Here is a 13,401-nt window from a genome sequence, read left to right as displayed (position 1 = left end):
CAGTATTTGTATGTTTAAAGCTAAACTGAGTCTCTTGTAGACAACACATTGTTGGATTTTTTTCTTTTTTAAATCCATTCAGCCACTCTGTCTTTTGATTGGAGAATTTAATCCACGTATGTTTAATTATTGATAATTAAAGACTTACTATGCCGTTTTGCCAGTTGTTTTCTGACTGTTTTATAGATCCTTTTTCCTTGCTTATCTCTTTGTCTTCTTTTGTGATTGGATCACTTTATGTAGCAGTATGCTGTGATTCCTTTATCACAATCTTTTGTGTATCTACTGCAGGTTTTTCTTTTGTATTTACCATGAGGCTTACATAAAATATCCTATTTTTGACATTCTATTTTAACCTGATATGAACTTAACTTTAATAGCACACCTAAACTCTATACTTTTATCTGTACCTCCTTCACATTTTAGGTTATTAATATTATAATTTACATATATTTATATTTTATATAAAATAACAAATTATTGAAGTTATGGGTTTATTTTTTAGTTTTTTAATGTTTTTTAATATGTTTAGTTTTTAAGTTTAAACTAGAGTTATATATTATAGAGTGATGAATTATGCATTACCACTATAAATTCAGAGAATCTGACTTTAACTATGTGTTTACTATTACCAATGAGTTTCACATGTAAGTTAATATGTTTTTACAATGTTAATTAATATCATTTTATTTCCATTTGAAAAATACCCTTTAACATTTCTTGACAGGTCTAGTGGCTTTGAACTTTCTCAGCTTTTGATTGTTCAGAAAAGTCTTTATCTCTCCTTTATTTCTGAAGGACAGCTTTGACAGGTAGCATATTCTTAGTTGAAAGTTTTTTCTTTCAATATTTTGAGTATATCACCCCACTATCTCCTGGCCTGTGAAGTGTCTATTGAGAAATCTTTCAGTAGTCCCTTGGAGGTTTTCCTATATGTGACAAGTCACTTTTCTCTTGCTGCTTTAAAAATTTCATCTTTTTCTTTGACTGTTGACAATTTAATTATAATATGTCTTGGTGTGGCCTTTTTCAAATTCAAGCTATTTGAGGTCCTTTAGGCTTCATGAATTTGGATATCTGTTTCTCTTCCCAAGTTCAGGAAGTTTTTAGCCATTATTGCTTTAAATAAAAGTTCTGTCTTTTTCCTGTTGGCTTGATTCTCTGCCCAGTTTGGACTCCATGGTTGCCTGGATGCTCTGGTCAGTCTTCCTAGTCAGGTGGAACTAATGCTATATTCAGCAGTTGAGTGGGGCTACAGATTTGCTTCTCTGTCCAGGCAAGGTCACAAAATGGGCTCCATCACTATTATGGCTCAATGGCTAAGGACCTGAATTAGACAGAACTGCCCACTAAGCCAGTGGGGGCTACCAGATCAGCTCTTCAGGAGGCAAAATCTTTGGATCTAGGAGAATGGAAGTTCAGATTCATGTCTCAAATTAAAAGCCTGGATCCCCAAGACTGTGGAGCAATGGTAGTCCTCATACACTGTTGGAGCGAGTATAAATTCATGCAATCGTTTTGGAAAGCTCTTTGGCATTGACTATAAAGCTGGTCATGTTCATCCCCATGATGGAATATGACCCCTACTAGATATTTATCCCAGGGCAAATCTTGCACTTGTGCATAATGGGGACATATAACATAATGTTCATAGCCACATTTTAGGTAACAGCCCCTCATTTAAAACACACATGTCCATGAATGGTAAAATGGATACAGAAATTTTTCTGCACTTAATGTCCTGATCCCTTTTTTATTGGTGTCAAATAACCACATGTTGATAGATGTCAGTTGCAATAGCAATCTTCCACCATACAAAAAATCATTACACACGAATTGGATTTTATGAAATAAAAAAAAGTAAATGCAATTGTTTAGGTGTTATCACACTCTTCAAGTGCATGTAAGGTGCCAAAATTCTTGTTAAGTCCTCTGATTCTCTTTTCACATTCATTAGTGGTCCACATGTTGGAAAATGAGAGTCAATGAAGCTTTCTTTTTCATCATAATCAACTCTCCTTCTATTCCTTGCCATAACAACCCTGTGAAATTATGCTCTTTTAGTAAAAGATGACAATATAAGAACTTGGGGAAAATTTTAAAGGGATATAGACAGTTTGTAATGTAATTTTTCAGCAGAAGACCTCAACATCTTAAAGCTGATTACAAAAAATAAATAAAATCTGAATCTGAACCTTCCATCTTCCTGGAGCTAAAGAGTAAATAAATTTCTCTATGTAAATGCATTTACTGATACATATTATCTACTCGTATCTCCCCTTTCAATGACAATTTCTATAATACCTTTGGATATAGAGTCACATATTCTTAACAGTAAAATATGGCACTGTTTACACAGATATGATTGGGTGTTTTTTATCAACAGACCTTATAGCCTTGCTGCCCATTCACTAAGTCTCTTTCTCTATACCTGTTTTTTCCCCTCACAGGCCCTCTAGCCCTACTTTTTTCCCCTAAATTTCTCGGTGTCTTCTTGACTCACTTCCTACTGTAAAGAACTTAGATTCAGTGGTCCATCACTTCAGACACACTCAGGTCATGATATTTGCTCGACTAACTTACCTTATTTTATTACATGCATGATATCTCTCTGGCAAAGACACAAACCTACCTCAATCCAGTTTTCTGTCATTCTGAACACTCCTAAGGAAATCACTCAACCGGGCACATTTGAGACACTGGAAATGGCTAGTCTCCCACTTTGACTGGGCCCTCTGGGCTGCTCAGCAATACATCTATGTTTTCCTAGCAAGGTCTTTCTCAGCTTTCCAAAGTGACAATTTCAGGTCCCCCATTCTTCCCCAACTTCTGACGCTATGACTTCCACTTCACTCACAGCATATAATCTTGCCTCTTAACTGACAGAGACAGTAGAAGACATCAGATTAGAATTCTCTCGACTTCTTTCAATTACAATGGCAAAACTACCTCTACCTATCTACCTTCTTCCCTTCGCTTTGGCCATTTTACGAAGAAAGTAGCATGATTCCTCTTGTCCAAGTGGAACTCCCTGTGCTCTGGCTCCTGACTTCTCCAACTATTTTGGTAAGTTGGTTCACTCAATCACCAACTCTGCCGCCACCACTCATCCTTTTTATATCTCTAGATTTTTTTGTTGTAATGGATCCTTCTCTTGAGTATTTGAAGATAAGCATCTTTGAAAAATATCTCTTATTTTTCATTCTCACGTTTCTCTTTCAGCTAATGTTAACTTGCCTATCCATTGAGAATCACATTTCTTGAAATAGTCCTCTGCATTCTCTGATTCCCCAACTCTCACTCTTTATCTCATATTTCTCATCATTTTTTGGTCTTCTACTCAGATTTTCTTTCTCTCTCCTTATCCTAAACATAAGCTTCTTGAACTCCTGTCCTTGGTTCTTTTCTTTCTCTCCACTCTATACACTATGCCTGTGTGATCTCTTCTTTCAGTAACCATTTAAATAGAGATTATTCAGATAGAGTCTGTTCAAAATTGAATATCTGCTCCAGCAAAGCTGACTTTTTTCTCTCTGGGAATGAATATCACACTAACCAGTTATCCAGGCAAGAAAACACCCTACATCTCTACAACCATTTACTAGTACGAGTCATTGCAGTTTTCTGCCAGGATTATTGCTAAAGCCCTTGGCTCATCTTTATGAATTTAGTATTGCTCTTCTTAAGATGTTCACCCTGAAACCAGAGTCATCCTCTAAAGAGCACATCTACTCCCATCACGTTCCCAACCGAAACCCTTAAATGGCTCTCCACGGATCCCTGATATAAACCCAACTCTTTTTCAGAGTTTACGAAGTCCTGAATGATGTGATTCAGGCAGGAAGGCCAGCTTCCTCTCATGTCACCTTCTCTTTATAGACTAAAAAAACTTAATTTTTCATTTCTGAGGTATATAATTCATCCTTTACTTCTGAAGCTTTCTAAACTATTCTTCTGGGTGGAGTAAGTTTTCCTCTGTGACCCACAGAAAACTGGCCTTCTCTAAAAGCACATATTGCATTGTGGAATTGCCTGTTTTCTTGCCTCTGGTCTCTGATAAAATTCCTGGGACAGAAGCTGGGCAAAGTTTGTTTAACTTTATATTCCTAGCACCTAGCAGAGTGCTGGACACAGCGAAGGCAACTCAATATAAATGACATCTAATTTCATTGTAAAATGATATCTAACCTGTCTGGTTCTTTCTACAATACCACATTCCTGAGTTTAAATGCACATATTAGGTGTTAAATGATTATTGAATGGATGCTTACTGAAAATTCTTAGTCCACCTCTGGTTGAAATAATTTACACTTCTCCTCTTTTTCCTTTTTGTTTTTATTTGCTAGGAATATTAGCTTCATTTCAGGTTAGGGTCATATGTTTTTCTATCCCCAATTCAAACTCTGCCAAATGCCTCTTTCCTTTCTTTTCTTTCCCCGTGACCACAAAGAAAAAATATATACACCTTGTTATGTCAAAAATCTGTGTAATTAAATGCAGCTGCTCTCCTTTTTTTCCGGGATCTTTCTTTCTTAACTATATCCATTAATTCATTCAGACTTATTCTTTCTAATCAGTTTTTTATATGCTGTCGTTAATTTACCTATATCCAAGTTCTACCCCTGATTTAGATAATTAGAAAATAAACTACTTGGATCAATCTGAAGAAGAGAAAAGAGATCAGAGACAATACAAACTCTGAGCTTTTCTTTACAATATTGTGAATTTCTTAGAACAAAAGTTATGCCTTATATATCTTTATATCCTTAGGACCCCAGCTTTGTCAGGCCTATAATAGTTGTTAAATAAATCCTTGTTGAGTGAATATCAGTTTAGTGTCCTTGAATTTAGACCACATTTTGTCCCCAGCTAGCTTTGTGACCCTAATCAAATCATCTTCCAAATGAAACAAGACTAATTCATTTTTTAAGTCCTTCCAAGTTCTAAACTCTAAAATTCCATTTAAAAAATTTTCTACAGTAGGGCCTTCCCTGCTTTACCATTTAACATTCTCTCTTTGTACAGCACCAATTGAGGAATCGTTCATCAAACAAGTGTGGCAGTAAAATTAATCTATTAAAACTTAACCACAGATTAACTTAGCAGACTTTTTTTTGACTAAAATTTAATCTTTGTGGGATGGAGTTAGTGTATTGGAAAATAATGATGATGGTGATGGTCATTTGCACTGGCTTACTAATTGTGATGAGTTCATGTGATTTTGTGATATTTGGTGAACAATTTAACACATTTAAAGACAGAAAAAATGAATACTGAAGTTTTCATATACAATATACATTAAATGTCAAAAATCTTCAATACATAATACAACTTAATTTGGAAAAAACTTGTTTTCCCACATAAAATATAACAATACAAGGGGCTCTGAATTATTACATTTATTTTAGGTAGATATTTGCTTTGCAGTTTACTCCAAGAGTAGAAGGGTGTATCCATGGGAAGTGTCTTTTCTTGTTGGCAGGGCGACAAAATCACCAAGGTACTAGTTGACACTTGTGAGCTCAAAAAAATAGTAGGGACATTCATATTCTGCGGAATCCCCAGGGTAACCATGGATATCTTGAATATACAGACAACCACAGAGTTGCTAGGTGTGTTCGGTGGAAAATTCATCTTCATGTCATTTCTATGGCAATCATAAATAAATCTAACTACTCAGAAATCAATACAGCAGCTGCACATAAAATGGATATGTTCAGCAAAATCTGGAGAGTTTTAGTGTACGTCAGTAGTTTGGCTCTAGGCCTGCTTGTTTACAATAACAGAATGAGTTGTTGGGTAACTCTTACTTCCTATGTCAACTACCAGAGCTTCATTTTAGACTTGACTTTGTTCATGTTCAATAAATATTTTGAAAAGAGGACTGATGAGTTTAATTTTCCATGTAGAAAGACTGGCTTAATAATGTCTCCATTTATCAATGTAAGAAATAGTTAAAAAAAAAAAAAAGAAAAGAAAAAAAATTGGGTTCTTTGGAAAAAATGGTCATTGGTCCAGCACTCATTTCATTCAACAACAAAACAACTTATTATTATCTTGTTAGTATAAGATAAACATTATGCTAAATACACTAAAGCTATTATCTTATTTAGTCCTCCCCAAACCCTATGAATTAGATGGTATTGTTACTCCATTTCACAGAGAAGGAATAGGCTCAGAGGAATTAAATTATTTGTCTAGATTACACAGCTAGTTAGAGGAAAACCTGGAATTTGAACACAAGCAAGCTTTGATTATTTTTGATTGAGAAAGTTTTTTCTAAGTAATATACAAAAAGCTAATGCCAGAAACCAGAAGGTAATACATTTGTTAACATAAGACATTTTAAAAAAAATGTTTGTATGATAAAAAAACATAGTAGAGTTAAAGAAAACAATAAATCATGAACAAATACTTACAGCTCACAATGAAGCATTTATTTCCCTAATACATAGAGAGTGCTTATAAGTCACTAATAGAAAGATCACACGTTCAGTGGAAAAATAGGCAACAGATATGGAGTATGTACAAAAGGAAATACACTTAGCTTTGAAATATACAAAAGAATGCAAACATCGCTCTCAATAAGAGAAATGTAAATTAAAAAACAATACCAAAATGATTCTCACTTATCAGATTGGCAAAGATCAAAAAGGGATAAGAACATGAATTGACAAAGGTGTGTGAAAAAAGGCACTGGTATATCGTTGGTGAGACTATAAATAGGTACCAACCATATGGAGGATGATCTGGTAATAACTATCAAAATTACAAATTCACTAACACTTTGACCAAGCAATTCTCCTCTAGGAATTTATAGCAAATATACACATTTGAAATGAAGTGTACATACGTTTCTTGTTGCAGTAATAGAAAAATACTGGAAGCAGCCTGAAGGCCTGTCAGTAGGGGACTGGTTAGGTGAATTGTTGTAGACAATGAGGTGGGTTATTTGTTACTTTGTAACCCCTAAGGAATCCCCATTTACTGGGACCCTAAGGCTGGGTACTGACTTGACCTCATTCTATAGTTTCCTCATTTACCACCTCATCTCCTGCTTCTCATAGGACAAGAGCCTCCATCCACATGACCAGACCTTGATACTCTGTCCATTTCTTTTCCTCAGAAGATACATCATGTCCTAAGTTAAAGACACCTTCATGGATGTGGGAAAAACATGCACACCATCTTGAAATGGTGTTCCAGGGGCAACCCATACCCTAGGCTCCCCATTTGACAAATAGGACTGTAGTGTCTTTTTAGGACACTGTGTACCACAAATCTCCAAATATTCCTTTGTAATATTTTCTTCCTGGGTGCAGAGTTTTAGGCCTTTTAAATATATTGTGCTATATCTTTTATTTTTTCATTTTAACATCTTTATTGGAGTATAATTGCTTTACAATGGTATGTTAGTTTCAGCTTCACAACAAAATGAATCAGTTATATATATACATATGTTCCCATATCTCTTCCCACTTGCGTCTCCCTCCCTCCCACCCTCCCTATCCCACCCCTCCAGGCGGTCACAAAGCACCGAGCTGATCTCCCTGTGCTATGCGGCTGCTTCCCACTAGCTATCTACCTTACGTTGGTAGTGTATATATGTCCATGCCTCTCTCTCGCTTTGTCACCGTTTACCCTTCCCCCTCCCCATAGCCTCAAGTCCATTCTCTAGTAAGTCTGTGTCTTTATTCCTGTTTCACCCCTAGGTTTTTCATGACATTTTTTCCCTTAAATTCCATATATATGTGTTAGCATACGGTATTTGTCTCTCTCTTTCCGACTTACTTCACTCTGTATGACAGACTCTAGGTCTATCCACCTCATTACAAATAGCTCAATTTCGTTTCTTTTTATGGCTAAGTAATATTCCATTGTATATATGTGCCACATCTTCTTTGTCCATTCTATATCTTTTTTTTGAGAGTATTATTTTAGCTCCCATTTTAAATGGGTAGGAAATCTTGATTTTATATTCACGTGTTCAATAAACATTTATTGCACACTTGAATACAGCACATGTTAAGCATGGTGTTAATTGGGGAATACAAAGAAGAATAACATGGAGGTTCCTGGTTCAATGACCTAACAGTCCAATGGGGAGTCAGGATAAGACAATAGGTGCCGTAATCAAGGTGGTCCAGGACAGTGGGAAAGGGCGCATAATTTAGCTTAGCAGGCGGGAGGTGAGGCACTCAAGGTTTTGAAGACAAAGTGAAAGTCAGGCAGGAATTGGGAGCAGAAAGCTAAGTGGATAAGAGAGATTCAAGTGAACTTCTAAGATAATTTCATATAAATGACTTCACAGGATGTTTAAAGGGCTGAGAGATTTCTTGTTACTTAAAGTTCACTAGCTGATGACATATAGTAAATGTTATCTGCTTAGTTATTTCAGACTTTGAGAACATCCACATTGGAGCAAAATGAAACCTTTGTTCTTTTTAGAGCATAATACCATGTTTGTTGATTTTGTGTCTCTGTGCTTTTTTTTAAAACTGATGACAATCATGAATAAGTTCTCTTGCTGAAACTACATTATCAATTTTATGTAGACAGAAATGTAATTACTGAAGATGGATTTTAGCCAGGCCACCTGAATTAATAACCAGCCCGAATCTTCTTGCTCTGGGAGAGAGTGGAACAGAACTTTATTGACCACAGATGGTCATGACCTTTGCTATCTTCCGCACTCAGAATACCACAGGAGGAAGTCATCTAAAACACCATGACATTTAAACCAAGTGAGAAATACGTGTGTAAAATTTATGAGGACAAACTAACACTTTTCTTAATTTGCACCACTGTTTTTTAGGTACCATGATTAAAATATGCCTATTTAATACCTCCAGAAAAATACTATAAATTTTTTTCTTTTTGATATATTGCTACTACCTTTAATCTATTTTTGCCCCACATGAAAATTTACCTTCTTTTGTTTTGTATGACTTTTTATGCCAGGTGGATGTAAAAGAAAATACTCAAATTCTCACTTTGCAGTCATGCATAGTGGCTATTCAGTCTTGGCTGGAAAAATGCATTCTCAATAGGCATATTCAGCCAATAGTCTATTCATAGCTTTGATTGTATTTGCTATAGCTGAAGCCTAAATAGCCAAGGTGAATATGCTCTAGGGCTTCACTTAACTCTATTTTGATTGCAACAATAGAAATACAATTCAAAGTAGCTCAAGTAATTAATAAAGTAATTTACAGTTCACTTTACCAAACCATTACAAGAACGAAGAGTAGCTGGTCTCGCGGGGAGTAAAAACCAGAAATTCAAATACCATAAGGACTTCTTCTTGGTCTCTCGATTGTATTTCCCTTTGTGTTTCATCTTTGTCATTCATCCTGGCACCTCCATGTGGCTGAGACTTGGTGCATGGGTAGAAAAACACCTGTCCGTCAGCTTTGTTTAGAAATATACCAAGAAAGGGTATTGTTAAGCCCAAATTAGCTCATAACTACCATAACATTAGGTCAGAAGACTAGGGCTGAAACAAACAGGGAAAAATAATTTCCAAACAGACAGAGATGCTGTTTTCATGAGAAGCAGGAGTACTGGGCAGACAAAACTGTCAACAGTCTTTATGACTGTTAACGCATCAAAATTGCATTTGTTCAGGCTGTAAACATAACTCTCAAGGATTATTTATTTTTCATTTTTATACACAAAATAATCACTAAGGCAGCAGAGTTGCTTGAGGACAGATGTATCATTAAGGGTAAAATCTGTTGATTTGCTGTTTATGAGGGATATTAACTCCTCTTCAAAGCATAACAGTGTGTATTAGTGTGAACATCAAAAAATTTCAGAAAACCATAAGTTGTACTCACATTTTCAGCCTTCTGGTAGTTATTATCCTTGAAAGCAAACGCATTTGAAAATAAATATACAGGAAAGAATCAAATTACTGGAGAAAAAAAATGGTCATGAAGAACTTAGGGGCAGGATGGGAATAAAGACACAGACGTACTAGAAAATGGACTTGAGGACACGGGGAGGGGGAGGGGTAAGCTGGGACGAAGTGAGAGAGTGGCATGGACATGTATACACTCCCAAACGTAAGGTAGATAGCTAGTGGGAAGCAGCCGCATAGCACAGGGAGATCAGCTCGGTGTTTTGTGACCACCTAGAGGGGTGGGATCGGGAGGGTGGGAGGGAGGGAGACATAAGAAGGAAGAGTTATGGGGATATATGTACATGTATAGCTGATTCACTTTGTTATAAAGCAGAAACTAACACACCATTGTAAAGCAATTATACTCCAATAAAGATGTTAAAAAAAAATTACTGGAGAAAGAACTGATATTAAAACAAAACTCATTATGATGAGTCATTCTTTGCAAAGTCCCTTTCAATCCAAAAAATCAATTTCATAAACAAATAATCCAGTCTATGGCCATACCACCTTGAACACACCCAATCTCATCTGATCTCAAAAGCTAAGTAGGGTCGGATAGTACTTGGATGGGAGACCGCCTGGCAATACTGGGTACTGTAGGTTAAAACAAAACAAAATGAACAAATAATCCTATGCCTTATTTGCTGGGAAAAATCAATTCAGCATCCATTCATTTATAATAGAGCAATATTTGTTGAGTGCCTTATTAATAGTAAAGTACTGTGCTGGAGGACAGCTAGTATCTGTCCTTGAGGAGTATATAGTAATTTAGGGACAGTAAGACGTGATCAGAAAGAGATATAACTTTAAAAAGTAAAAAAAAATTGCCAAAAAGGGCATATGGAAAGATAAGGACAATTGAAATTTAAAAGAGAATGAAACATATTTCCAGATAAAAGAATAGAGGATGACTTTCATGGAAGAAGAATATCACAGTTTGTTGTCCATGGTAATTTTTTTTTTTTTTGCGGTACTCAGGCCTCTCACTGCTGTGGCCTCTCCCGTTGCGGAGCACAGGCTCTGGACGTGCAGCTCAGCAGCCATGGCTCACGGGCCCAGCCGCTCCGCGGCATGTGGGATCCTCCCGGACTGGGGCACAAATCCGTGTCCCCTGCATCGGCAGGCGGACTCTCAACCACTGCGCCACCAGGGAAGCCCCATGGTAAGTTTTATTGCTATGAATCTCCTTGTATTTAATCTTGAAGGAATTGCCCACCAAAGCAGAAGACAGTGCTGTGGGCATCGTTGTGGCACCCAAGGCATCTTGGACAGTCCAGCTGTTCATCTTTCTCTTTAACTTCCACTCTTGAAGATTTGTCATTTGGTGGTAAAGAGTGAGGGTGGGAATATTTTCTATATATACTTGAAATATATATATTTTTTAACTTTCAGGTTTAATGCACACGAGCATACATATGAATGTAAATATGTGTTAGCATTCATTGTTGAAGTAATTATTGAGAAAAGTACTGTATTCATTCATTCATTTATTCATTCAGTGAATATTTAGTGAGGATTGAGGACATGCTGGTAAACAAGGCAAGGTTTCTGCTCTCATGAAGATTACAGTGTTGTGGGAGAGACTGGCATAGTCCTATGGGATGACAAACCATAAGTAAATACAATACAATAAATAAACACAATTGGAGATGGTTAAAAGTCCTTTGAAAATAATAAAACACAGTAGAGGGATAAGGAGTAACAAGAGGAAAAGGCTCTAGGATGAACCATATAAACAGAAATGTCTTAATGATGAAACAGAAAAAGGACAAGACTGTGTATGTGCAGTGTAATATCATAAGGCACTATGCTAGTTGCTGAGATGTATAACAATATATGTTTGGCATGATGTTTACTTTAGCAACCAGAAGTTCTAAATTAAATTGGAGAAACAGAGCACATGTGTAGTAAAAAAAAAAAATGGAATAGTACACATGACTATGAACCTGCGTATGAAGTATGAGAGTTTATGCAATCATGCAGTTATAAGGCTGTGAAACATAATTCATTATTTCGTGAACATATTTGATATGAGTGAATGAACTACCAAATTAGTATCTAAGCAAACATTCCTTCCAGTTAAACCCAATATCAGTATTTTTGCCAGTGGATCTCTCACATGTTGTTGAAGATATACGGATGCAGAAGTATGTCTTCCTCCATGAGTGCCTGTCTCAGAAATCACCCAAATGCCTCAGCCAGAACAGCAGAGCTTAATGTTAACACATCTGCACTTACCCCCCATATTGGGTGCATCACTGAGGGCTTCTACTTGCTGAATTTCCCCCTAGTATTATTCTCTGCATCTTCACAAACTTTCCCAGCAACTTCTTTTATGAGCTGTTATGAAAACTAGTGCAATGTTCTTCCTATTATTCTCCTAGCATCCTCTCTTCCCCTATTCCATTTTTCTTTCCTAGGCAGCCAATGTGAGCTTAAAAAACTGAAATCTAATTGTATCTACACCCTTTCATCACTTCCCTTTGTTCATTGTACTGAGACCAAATTCTTTTTTTTTTTTTCTTTTTTTTTTCTTTTTTGCGGTACGCGGGCCTCTCACTGCTGTGGCCTCTCCCGTTGTGGAGCACAGGCTCTGGATGCGCAGGCTCAGCGGCCATGGCTTACGGGCCCAGCCGCCCTGAGGCATGTGGGATCCTCCCGGGCTGGGGCATGAACCCACGTCCCCTGCATCGGCAGGTGGACTCTCAACCACTGCGCCACCAGGGAAGCCCCCTGGACCAAATTCTTTATCGCAGACTACAAGCCCTTTGGTCTGACCCTTTCCTGCTCACATATATGCCTGTTCTCTGCATTCCAGCCACACTGAGTTTCTTCCAGGTCCTAGAATATGTGATGCTGCTGAAGCTGAATCTGACCCCTGTACCCAGACACCAAATTAAATCTAGGAGACAGAGTTTTGCGTGAAGTAGAAAAGAACAGCTTTATTGCTTTGCCAGGCAAAGGGGGCCACAGTGGGCTAATGCCCTCAAAACTGTGTGTCACAACTTGGAGAGAGTAGTGAGGAGTTTTATAGTAATGGTTCAAAGAGGGCGTGATCAGCTCGTGGACTGATTGGTTGGTGGCGAGGTAAGTGGGAGTCAATCATCAACCTTCAGGTTCCAACCGGTCTGGGGCCTACGTGCTTGTGGACAGCATACCGCCGTTAACCATTAGCTTTTTCCACCTAGTCGTGGTTTCAGTATCTGCAGAACAGCTCAAAGATATTGTTGTGTGTATCCCTTGATAGGGAACCAGGACGCAGCCCCAAGTCTGCACTATTGTTTCTCTTGACTGTTTATTTCTCCCTTGTCTTGCATCCCCTCCCTTCCCTAATTAACAACTGCTTGAATCTGCCCGTTGGAACTCAGGGAAGGTCATAGAGGCTGAATGAAGCCTATTTCCTGTAATCAAAGAAATGGGGGCACAGAAAGGCTTTTGTGCCCAGGAGCCCCACAGGGCCCTGCTTGGTATTGCTACCTCTTGCTTCAGGACTG

General features: G+C 37.4%; 1 long non-coding RNA gene across 1 annotated transcript in view; it reads left to right on the top strand.

Annotated features, from left to right (window-relative positions):
• LOC141276072 (uncharacterized) overlaps nt 1–11,258 on the top strand; it is a 46,939-nt gene extending 35,681 nt beyond the window's left edge. The window contains exon 4 of the long non-coding RNA XR_012325011.1: nt 10,886–11,258. This is a non-coding gene — a long non-coding RNA (uncharacterized lncRNA). The remainder of the gene's footprint in view (nt 1–10,885) is intronic.
• The last annotated feature ends 2,143 nt before the right edge of the window (nt 11,259–13,401 follow it).

The sequence above is a fragment of the Tursiops truncatus genome, chromosome 12 (assembly GCF_011762595.2).
Source record: "Tursiops truncatus isolate mTurTru1 chromosome 12, mTurTru1.mat.Y, whole genome shotgun sequence".
Classification (NCBI taxonomy): Eukaryota; Metazoa; Chordata; class Mammalia; order Artiodactyla; family Delphinidae; genus Tursiops; species Tursiops truncatus.
The sequence above is the reverse complement of the archived record's forward strand: the minus strand, read 5'-3'. Positions and strand labels throughout refer to the sequence as shown.